Source organism: Augochlora pura, chromosome 5 (genome assembly GCF_028453695.1).
Source record: "Augochlora pura isolate Apur16 chromosome 5, APUR_v2.2.1, whole genome shotgun sequence".
NCBI lineage: Eukaryota > Metazoa > Arthropoda > Insecta > Hymenoptera > Halictidae > Augochlora > Augochlora pura.
In genome coordinates, this window is record NC_135776.1 from 7,446,471 (window position 1) to 7,458,199 (window position 11,729).

The window sequence follows — 11,729 nt, forward strand, 5'->3', positions numbered from 1 at the left end:
TAGAAAATGGTGACAAAATCACAGAAATAATCAAAGTTGACCGACATGTTAGCAGTCGTTGCATCACCCGGGAGCTAAAGATCGACCATGAAACGGTTTTAAACCATTTGCGCAAAGATGGATTTAAAAAGAATCTTATAGTTTATCTTATATTGCAAAACTTCCTCAGTGATAAGAAATTAGCATCGAGAGAAGATTGTGAAAGTCGATTACAAGAATTTTTCGCTAATAATGGCCAAGACTTCTACGAGAGAGGCATTATGAAGGTACCTTTAAAATGGCAACAAATTATAGAACAAAACTGTGCATATTTGACCTAAATCAGACAATCGGAGACATGTTAAATAAACTTTTGAAGTTCGCGTAAAAATAATGGATTTCTTTCTCCCCAACCTAATATTTAAGCGCTGAAGTAATCATAATCACACTATAAACATTCATTTTATTTCTCTTACAAGAAATTATTCCAATCGAATATCATTTGATCATTGTAACTGCGAAGATAAAAGTACTGCAAGGGTTTAAAAACAGTCGCGAGCCGGTCCGCGCGATTAGAAACGGGGCCCCGCGCCGTCTGACAAGTCGCTCAGGCATCCGTCCTAATAACATGGCCGACACGGAGGATTCATTCGGTCCGCGTGTGCACCTGCTACCGGTAAATCAATAGCAGATACCCGCTGTCGCGTAATTTCCGCGCGTGCCGGCTTGTATGCGTTAAACCCCGATCACGCCCCCCCACGCCACGGTTAACCCTAGGCCATGGTCTCGGGGCCCTCCTCCAACCCCCTTTGTGCCACGACCTCCCCTCCACCCCCACGCCCCTTCCCGCTATTCTGACCGCCCCACTTGGACGAGTTGCGACCCCCTGCGGCGCCGTAAGATAAATTCTCTTTGGCACTAATAGGCGTTAAATATTGGTTATGTAGCCCCGTGGTTCGGCAAACGTGGCCACGCGCGGCCAGCCTCGCATAATTCGATAATCATACCGGCATGATCCGTTCGACGGACTCCTGCGGTTAAGCGATCCACCGTGGAACCAACTTCCGCGAGCGATCGGCTTATGGTATCAGCCGGGCGATGATAGCCGGAGTTTGTTTGCTTTTGTTGACTGGAAGGTCGAACCCTTTGTCACCGCTGCGGTAGTTGTTTCGTTCGCGACTTTGATTTCCCGCCATTTTAGGGCGTTGCGCGAGAATTAATTAGGCGAGAATACGAAGGGTGTGATAATTGGTGTGTTCTCTCTTTCCTGTCGGTAGCCCCGTGTTCTCAGGATAATTTTATTACTGTTTTAAAACGAGATTGTTAACTCCTTGCGTTAGGAAGTAATTTCAGAGCTGTGCGATTTAGCATTTGTTTGTTGCTAATGAATTCCTATGCTAGATGGGAAATTTTATATTCATTATATATGGCAATCTTTGCTTCATTGTTGAATAATAGTGATGGAAGAGTAAAATTTAATTTCAATTAAATTTACCTCAATTTCAATTTAATTTCACTCAATTTTATTTTATTTATCTCAATTTCAATTTAATTTAACTCAATTTCATTTTATTTAATTCAATTTTACTTATTTTAATTCAATTTTATCTAATTCATTAATTTCAATCATGTTTAAAATCTCCAGAACGAATCTGCCTCGACATCACAGGGTAAAGAGTTAAATTGATGATATCGAATTCGTTAAGTAAAATTTGTTGAACTTCTGACAGTCTTTTGATTTTCGATAAATCACTTAGAAAAACTCGTTGCAAATAAAAATAAAAAAAAGTATAAAAACGATGCTTTTCCAAACGAAAAAAATAAACGTTTACCCACACAAACCACGACCAAATAATCGATATCCGATCAAACATTTTTATTTCACGGTTAATTCTTGCATAACACAATTCGACCGAGTGAATTTATAAAGAACAATGATAAAACAATATCGACAGAATTTTCCTATCGACTTTCATATAATCTGTCTTGTTTTTATTATATTATCTTTGCCGCTGTTCCAAGAAGGGGACGCAATCGAGCGGTGTTTCATGAGAGAGCGAGGCATTATCAAGTATTTACAGCCGTGAAACGTCACGGTTGACAATATCATTCTGAATTTTTAATGGGGTCCGCCGTAGCGATACGGCGTTCAACCACGAAAAATTGTGATCAATAGCTTGCGAAACGTAGCAAAAGGAGAACACACCTGTAGAACGCGTGCACCTTGTAATGGCTAATTTTATCGTAGCAGTTTTTATACCCTGGCGTGGGGTACGTTTACGTCGGTGCTGTGATAAAAGCTATAAAGCATCGATCAGAATGGCGATGGAAGCTGAGAACAGTTTCCTTTCTTTGGCTTCTTTCAAACAATTGTTGTTCTAGTAGTCGAATTCTATTCGAAGATGAGCGATTCTGGGGAAGAATTATTAAAATAATAAGGGCTAGTTATTACTAGAACAATTACAGTCAATTATTACTAGATCAATTACAGTTTAATTATTACTAGAACAATTACAATTACAATTTAAAATAATTATAGAGAATTATTATTAAAGTAATTATTAGCATGGTATGCAAGACTTTTTTTCTATAAGAATAACAAGATTTCATTTGTTTAGATCTTCTGCTATTTTGATTACACATGCTTGAATTTTTAATAGGTATTAAAGTTATAATTAATTTTTTATAGAAATACTAATTGTAATGAATGTTTAATATAATTTTAAATTCCAGTAGATTTTTAGTCGAAAGTTCAGTTATAATAGATTTATAAAGTAGTGACAGATTTTTAACAGAAATGTTAATTGTAATGGATTCTTAATAGAAATTTTAATTAGAATAGATTTGTAGCAGTAACTTTAATTACAATACATTTTTAATAGAAATTCTAATTCTAATGGATTATTAGCAGAAATTACAATTTTAGTATATATTTATTAGAATAATTTTATTACTGTTTATACATTTTTAATAGAAATTCTAATTCTAATGGATTATTAGCAGAAGTTACAATTTTAGTATATATTTATTAGAAGTTAGTATATATTTATTAGAAGATACTTATTAGAAGATTTTTAGTAGGAATTGCAATTATACTCAACAATGTTTACTCATCGACACATTCGGATCACCACTTCAACAATAGCCTAATTTCGTGAATTCTAACCGAGACTTTATCGAGAGCTAACTCAGAACTAATTCAGCTCAAGCTCAGACTTAACCCAGATCTGCCTCAAAGTTAATTCAGACCTAGCTTATGAATTAATTCAAACCCAACTCAGACTTAATTAAGTCTTAGCTCAGTGCTAATTCAAACCTAACTTAGACTTAATTGCCCCTTAGCTCAGAATTTACTCAGCCTAGCTCAGAATTAACTCCGATTTAACTCACACTTAATTCAGACTTAACTCAGACCTAGATCAGAGCTAAATCAGACCTAACTCAGACCTAACTAAGATTTAAACCAAACCAACCCAACACACAATATACACATATATTAAATAAATAATTCAATCGTTGACGTTCACGTTACCGACAAAATTCTATTAAACAAATCGAACCGCTAATTTGTTGAAATTATTACCGACGATATAATTGACAGTAATGTGACAGGTTTCGCGATGGGACGATCGCAGGCCGGCGAATCGAAAATCCGCGAACGAAAGAAAATATCGATTCTAATATAGAGGGGGACAAACCGTCAAAGAGCGAATTTTCTTTCGTGTTTGCCCGATCACGATTTGAATGCTCCCGAGCGGAATTTTCCAAATTAAAAGCGGAGCCCGGTATATACATATACAGTACGGTCTGCGTTCCGTTCATTCAAGCAGTATAAGCTAAAAGCTTGTATGAAAGGGAACAGTTCGCCACCACTCAAAGACGAAGCCTGCCCGGAAAGTTGAATTCGCTCAACGGCCGCGAAAGTGTTCGTGCATCTTTTCGTCTGCGTCTTCACCGTCTACCCCCCAATGCAGCTTTTATTTACACGGGGCAAACAATTATATTGATTGATACGCGACGATGGACACCGTATCTTCTTTCATTCGAGTGTCTTTTTTTATTCATTTCGAGGAATATTGTTCGGTGCTTGATCAGTGCGACCCTTCGACTGTGGGCGGCGAGCTGTCGACGTTCGAAATATTTTGCAAAATTTGGTAAACTAAAACTAAATTTTCCATTTTTTACTTTTAATTTCTAATTTTTAAGTTTTCATTTTTAATTTCTAATTTTTGAGTTTTCATTTTTAATTTCTAATTTTTGAGTTTTCATTTTTAATTTCTAATTTATGAGTTTTCATTTTTAATTTCTAATTCTTAATTTTTAATTTCTAAATAATCATTTTTACTTTCTAATTTTAAATTTCTAATTTTTAATTTCTAATTCTTAAATTTTAATTTTAATTTTTAACTTCTAATTCTTAAGTATACATTTTCAATTTCTAATTTCTAAGTTATCATTATTACTTTCTAATTTTTACTTTCTAATTTTAAATTTCTAATTTTTAATTTATAACTTGTAATGTATCTGATAATTTTTCTAATAATTTTGGAATTATACAAGTTTCAGAAGACTGTTAATCCCACCCCCTATGATAAATATTAATTCCCTAGTTTCCCTTTAATTAATTAAATTGCTTCAATTATATCAGAATTTTAATGACTGACCACCTCACGTTATAATTACTTTCAACAATAAATAACAGTATCCTCCCTTCAGAACAATGACTATTTTCAGTGCCGGTCCGTCCGATCGAAAACTTTTTGCCATGGTTTCCGCTGAAATACTCCGGTAAGTCAACGGGGATTCCCGAACACCGGCGAAAACTCGGAATTAATAATCAATATTTAATCTAGCTGTAAGTTACACATTTCGCGTGCGAACGTTCGAAAATTCAGCAGGTATTTACAGTGGCCCCGGCCACTGCCGATAAAACCGAAGCGGGACGAAGCTCGGCGTCCGCTCGTTTTTTTTTTTTTTTTTTTTCTAATCACCGAGATCGCCGAATAAAATTCGCCGGCGTGCTTTGCATGTACAATTAATCAGGCGGACTCGCAAATGGCCGCGGCCGGTCCCGTATCATGCAATCAATTCGACGGAAATGAAAAGACAGATACTCGCGCGCGCATTCCGCGGCGTCGTCGATATTCGAGCGATATTCGACGAGATGAAATATCCTGCCGGCGAAGAGTCCGCTCCGGAATCGACGTCTGAAAGTGATCGCATTTAATTATTTTTCTACACGGTTTGATTCGACGATGGAGTGCTGATCGTATTTGGCGAGCGTCTGCGCCACGGGCACGTGTGCACACCGACGCACGATTGCACACCGTGTTGCATCGCTGCGCTTGATGAGCTGGTGTGGAGATGCGTCGATGCGTTGGTGTGTCTGTGGGTTGGTGTGGAGATGCGTAGGTGCGTCGATGTGTTCGTGTGTCAATGCGTTGGCTCTGTCAATAAGTGGTGTGTCTATGGGTTGGTGTATCAATGCGTAGGTGAATCGATGTGTAGGTGTGTCAATGCTTTAGTGCGTCAACTCATTGGTGCGTCAACGCATTGGTGTAACGATGTGTAGGTGCATCGAGACGTTGGTGTGTCAACGCATTCGTGTGTCAATGCGTGGTGTGTCTATGAGTTGGTGTATCGATGCGTAGGTATATCGACGCGTTGGTGTATCTGTGTGTCGATGCGTCAATGCGTCCCTGGGTTGATGCGTTGGTGTGTCAACGCGTTGGTATTTCAACACATTGTTGTGTCAACGCGTTGATGTGCAATGCGTTGTGTAGTGGTATCGATGCGTTGGTGTGTCGATGCGTCGATGCACCGCTGCGTCAGTGCGTCAATGCGTCGGTGTGTCGATGCATTGGTGTCTCAACGCATTGGTGTGTTAACGCATTGGTATGTCAACATATTAGTATGACAACGTGTTGGTGTGTCAATGCGTAGATATGTCAACGCGCCGTTATGTCAATGCGTAGATATGTCAATGCGCAGTTATGTCATTGCGTAGTTGTGTCAATGAGTTGATATGTCAATGCGCACTTATGTCTTTGCAAAGTTATGTCAATGCATAGTTATATCAACGCCTAGTTATGTCTTTACGAAGTTATGTTAATGCATAGTGTTGCAATGCACAGTTATGTCTTTGCCTAGTTGCATTAATGCGTAGTTACATCAATGCATACATATGCCAATGCATAGTTGCATCAACGCGTAGTTACGTTAACGCGTAGATATGGCAGTGCCTAGATACGTCAATGCATACTTATACCATAGGTACATCAACGCATTGATGCACCGCTGTATCGATGCGTTGATGCGCCGCTACATCATCGCTCTACCATGTCGATGCACCAACATCGACGCGTCGCTGTGCCGACGCACTGTTGCACCCTTGCACCCTTGCGCCCTTGCAGCGACGCATCTATGATGCACTCGCGTGTCGACGCACCGTCGCGTCCTGCCGTCGCGCCTGTGTCGACGCATCGTTGCATCGTTCGCATCGGTGTGCGCCGTGGGGTTTATTCGAAAATATATTACGTCGGCGTTGCGTAAGTCGAAAGCTTTGAAACAGGGCCGAACCCTTTGAAAACGCATCGGCCGCGATCATGCCACCGGGCCGGCGGAATTCTGCGGGGGACTCATTAATCGAAAATCTCATTCGCTCCGGCACCGCCATGGCGCACCGGCTCTCCTCCCCCTCTCCCCTCTCCCCGCCGTCGATCAATTGATTGGGACATTTTCGAAGTTCATGAGCGCGCGATGTGTTTCTGTTTACGATGATCGCGATCAATTTTTCGCGTCCGGCAATTTATCCCGCGGAACAATGCACTTTTGAGCCACGCTCGTTGCGGTCTGGGTTTCTCGTTTGAAAAATATCATTCCCGCGGACTGTTTGTTCGTCCCGCGGACGGTGTTGTTCGATACCGTTGTTATCGTCGCGGAACAACAAATTGCACGATCGAACGAAATTGTGGAAAGGATGGGGCGATGACGACGTTTCTATGAGGTCGATGGCAGTTTATGGGGAAAATTGAGTTGGTTAATTATTGAAGGCATATTATTTTCCGGGGGCTTATTTTAAGGCAGGCGATTCTCTTGTTTGAAAATGATAAATAAATACGTGAAGCTATAGATCCACATATTTAGTAAGTTTATAACCATTTATAACTTTTTATAAAGGTACTGGTATGTTACTATTTGTAAGTAGATTATAATATATTAAATAGGCAATTTTTAAAATAAGTTTAGTAATTCCACAGGATATGGTATTGTTGAAAATAAGGTTTTTGTGCAGTCAAACACGAAAAATTGTGTTTAGTTAATATTGAATAATATTGTTGATAATAATATTATATGTAAATAAATGATATTGTTGATTGCTCGATTCTATATTTCATAGTTAAATGTTGCTGAATCAGCTTGAAGCATAAAGCTGAAGGTATGAAGAATTAGAAGAAGAATTAAAAAGAAGTTTTAATATTCTTGTTTGAAGATGCTTGAAGAAACTTTAAAATGCTTGAATACGTTTGATGATGCTTGAAGATGCTGAAAGGAACTTGATACTTTTAGAAGCATATAAAAGCTAGAAGAAGTTTGAAGTAGCTAGAAGAAGCATTAATAGCTCGAAGGTGTTTGAAGACGTTTGATGAACATTGAATATGCTTAATGATGATTCAGGATGCTTGAAGAAGCTTTGAAATGCTTGAATATGCTCGATAATGCTTGAAAATGCTTGAGGAAACTTGAAACTTTTAGAAGCTCAAAGGAGCTTGAGGAAGTTTGAAGAAGCTAGGAGAAGCATAAATAGTTTCAAAGATGCTTGAAGACGTTTGAAGAAGCTTGAATATGTTTGATGGTGATTCAAGCTGCTTGAAGAAACTTGAATATTTTGGAAGCTTGAAGATGTTTGATGGTTTTTGAAGATGTTGGAAGAAACTTGAAGCTTTTACAAGCTTGAAGAAGCTTGAATATGATTGAAGAAGCTTGAAGATCCTTGAGTTAAACGTTTGAAAATGCTTGAAGGAGCTTCAATAAGCTTGAAGATGTTTGAAAGTGTTCGAAGATTCTTAAAGATAGTCGAGGAATTAAGAATGCCATTGCATTCTTCTAATGTTATTAATAAAAGTAAACTGCAGATATTTATGCAAAGCAAAATTGTCACTATTAACTGCACAATTTAGGTGAATACGTCGTTCCTCTTCTAATCGTTAAGAAATAGTCGAACAACATTTAAAAATTAATCTAATAACAGCTTCGCCTTTGACCTGTACACTTTTTATCATAAATGCATAAAATTTGACTCTGCTAAAAAAATGGCAAATTCTATGCATTTACATAAAAAATGAATATATAAATTGTGTCTAAATCAAAACGATAAAATGTTCTAAAATTAAGTGTTCCATAATATCCTTACCGAATTATGAACAAACACTAATTAATAAAATACCTCATTTATCATTATTACATCTATTCTATTAGTGTTATGAATACACTGAACATTCTTTCAAGAAATTATAATTTCCGCTAAGGTTCATATCTGCTAAACAAACCATCTGATTTAAAGCATTAATAAATCAATAATTAAAATCCGGCGAAGTAAACGAGCCGCGCCGAAATCGAAACATCAAAAGAAATTATAGCAGCGCGCCGCTGAGTTATTACCAACTAGCTAAAAAAGTATAAAACACGAAATAATCTCCCGTTCGTGTTTCGCACAGTTCCTCCCGCAATCGATGCAGATATTTTTTAATTAGCATAAAGGTTCGGAGCGCGCTGATTAGTTTTCACTTCCAGCGGGGGAGAGCATTTAAATAGGCGTTGGCCCCGCTGCGAGATGTAAGCGATTTATAATCGGGATAATCGGGTTTATTTCATTAAATTGATGCGTAACGCTCAGTTCAATAACATCGCGCGGCGTAATCGCCTTTACAACCCAATTCGTACAAAATCGTGGCATCTCACTGCCTCAAAACAATCATTTATTATTCGTGCACACTCTGTACGCGATGACACTCGCTATTCCAGGCGTTTAGGATGATTGCAATTACGTTAGGCACGGTCGTCAAATCTGTGCACATTTGGTAGGACATTATTTGAAGTATTCAGCGACAAAATTCACATAACGTGTCATTTTATTTTATAATTAAATATGCTTGAAGATGCTTTGAGATGCTTGAAGATGATCCAAGAATCTTGGTGCTTTTGAAAGATTAGAGATGCTTGAAGACGATTAAAGAAGCTTTGAAAAGATTGAGGATGCTTGAAGAAGCTTAACCCTTAAATGCATGATGATGTATATTTACATCAGTGTTTTCTTCCGTATATAATTTCATAATTTTTTTTTTTTTTTAATTTTTTTTTTTTTAAAATATACTTTTTGGAAAAAAAATTTTTTTTTCTTTATTTTTCCCTTAATCTATATTTAAGTAACTACTTGTTTCAATTTATTGTATTTAAAAAGGAAAAATCATGCATTTAAGGGTTAAGGATGCACGAACATGGTTAAGGATGCTTGAAGATGATTGAAGATGATTGAAGATGTATGAAGAATCTTGAAGCTTTTAGAAGCTTGAAGAAGATGGAGGATGCAGGAAGAAGCTTAAGGATGCTTAAAGATCGTTAAGGATGATTGAAGATGATTGAAGATGTTTGAAGAATCTTGCTGCATTTAGAAGCTTGAAGATACTTGAAGATGCTTGAGATGCTTAAAGAAGCTTGAAGATGCTTAAAGAAGCTTGAAGATGCTTAAACAAGCTTGAAGAATCTTGAAAAAACTTGAAGGAGCTTGATTAGACTTAGAAAAGTTTGATTATGCTTAGAGAAGCTTGATTAGGTTTGAAGAAGCTTTAGGAAGCTTGAAGATGCTTAAAGATGCTTAAAGAAGCTCTAAGATGCTTAAAGAAGCTTGAAGATACTTAAAGAAGCTTGAAGAGACTTGAAAAAACTTGAAGGAGCTTGATTAGACTTTGAAAAGTTTGATTAAGCTTAGAGAAGCTTCATTAGGCTTGAAGAAGCTTTAAGATGCTTAAAGCAGCTCGAAGATGCTTAAAGAAGCTCGAAGATGCTTAAAGAAGCTTGAAGATGCTTAAAGAAGCTCGAAGATGCTTAAAGAAGCTTGAAGAAACTTGAAAAAACTTGAAGGAGCTTGATTAGACTTAGAAAAGTTTGATTAAGCTTAGAAAAGTTTGATTAAACTTTGAGAAGCTTGATTAGGCTTGAAGAAGCTTTAAGATGCTTAAATATGCTTAAAGAAGCTTGAAGATGCTTAAAGAAGCTTAAAGATGCTTAAAGAAGCTTGAAGAAGCGTGAAGTAGCTTGAAGATACTTGAGGAAGCTTCAAGACGCTCGAAAATTTAAAAAAATGTCCCAATAAATATAATGTCTTCTAATAATCGGTACTTCTCAATTCATCATTAATTAACCAGACGACCAGCACAAGCTTCGCATGAATCACACGATTCATGAAATATTAATTATCGTCGCATGTACCGATCATTTTAAAATTACAATTCGAGATAAATTCTCGCGTAGATCGTAGCTTTGATACGCTTCGCTCGCGCGCGCCGTTAGCTCGTGTCGCCCGTTAACGATTTTCGATTTTATCCCCATAGAAGCGGCGTTTAGCGAGCGGCCGGCCCGAGCAAGTCTGGCGAAAAGGTGGCATTGAAACGTCGAAAATAAAGGAAACGATTTAAGCGGTAAAGTTAGGCAGCAGCCGTATACGGTATTTTCACTGGTTCTCTCCCCCTCCCCCACCCCCGAACGCGTTCCACAAAACGGGTCATTTTCCCTGGGAAAATGCATTTATCATGCACGGCTAACGGAATATTGAATAACTCGCGGCACGCAAATGGAAAATGTTTGCAACAGTTAAAAAATTACTTCGTCGCGAGCACGCGAACTCCCTAGATCGCGGGGGAAGCGTATTCGCCGAAATTGCCTTATGAAATATTCAACGATATAAATTCGATGAAACAGCGAGCATTAACCACCACCGACCCCCGAATACGGCCCGCGCCGCTATTGTCCGAGATCGCCTCGCCTTCTAGTGTCTAATAAATTATTGCCGCGAGGTTTGATTTAATCTGACGAAACTTTGATTAATCCGTGGTGGTCGGGCCGTTCTCGCAATTGCAAAACTAAGTAACTGTTCGTATCGATATTTAGAGGCATTATTGTTATAATGTATGGAAAAAAAATATCGTCGCACTATGATCATTATTTTCAGTCGAATGTTTATAGGTGAAGATGAACGTTCGTGTGTGGTCGTTATTCTCTTTGTATGTAATAATGTTCATTTTATTAAATTTTTCATTATCTGTGATAATTAAAATCTTTTAGTCTTGTAATTTCTGCAGCAATCCCTTTATATTTCGTAATAAATAATAATAAGTTTTTAAGAAATATAATAAGTTTTTTAATTTAATTCAATTTAATTTAATTTAAATTAATTATCAACAATTATCAAAACTAGTTAGGAGACAATTTAAATATATTAGATGGAAGTATCCCATCACTCGCAGTCCTTATAAACTTAATATTTTTTTAATGGCATAGTATCAATTGCAAATAATGTTGTTTGCCAAGAGCTGCATCGTCTTCGAAGACTCCCACGTAAATAATCTCCTGTAACGGCAATGTTTTGCGTTCATTTTCATAATACTTCATATTCATGGCATCGTGTGCCCGGAATCGGCACATACATGCGCATAAATATGTACGAACCGGAAGAGGACTTCAACGAAAGACAA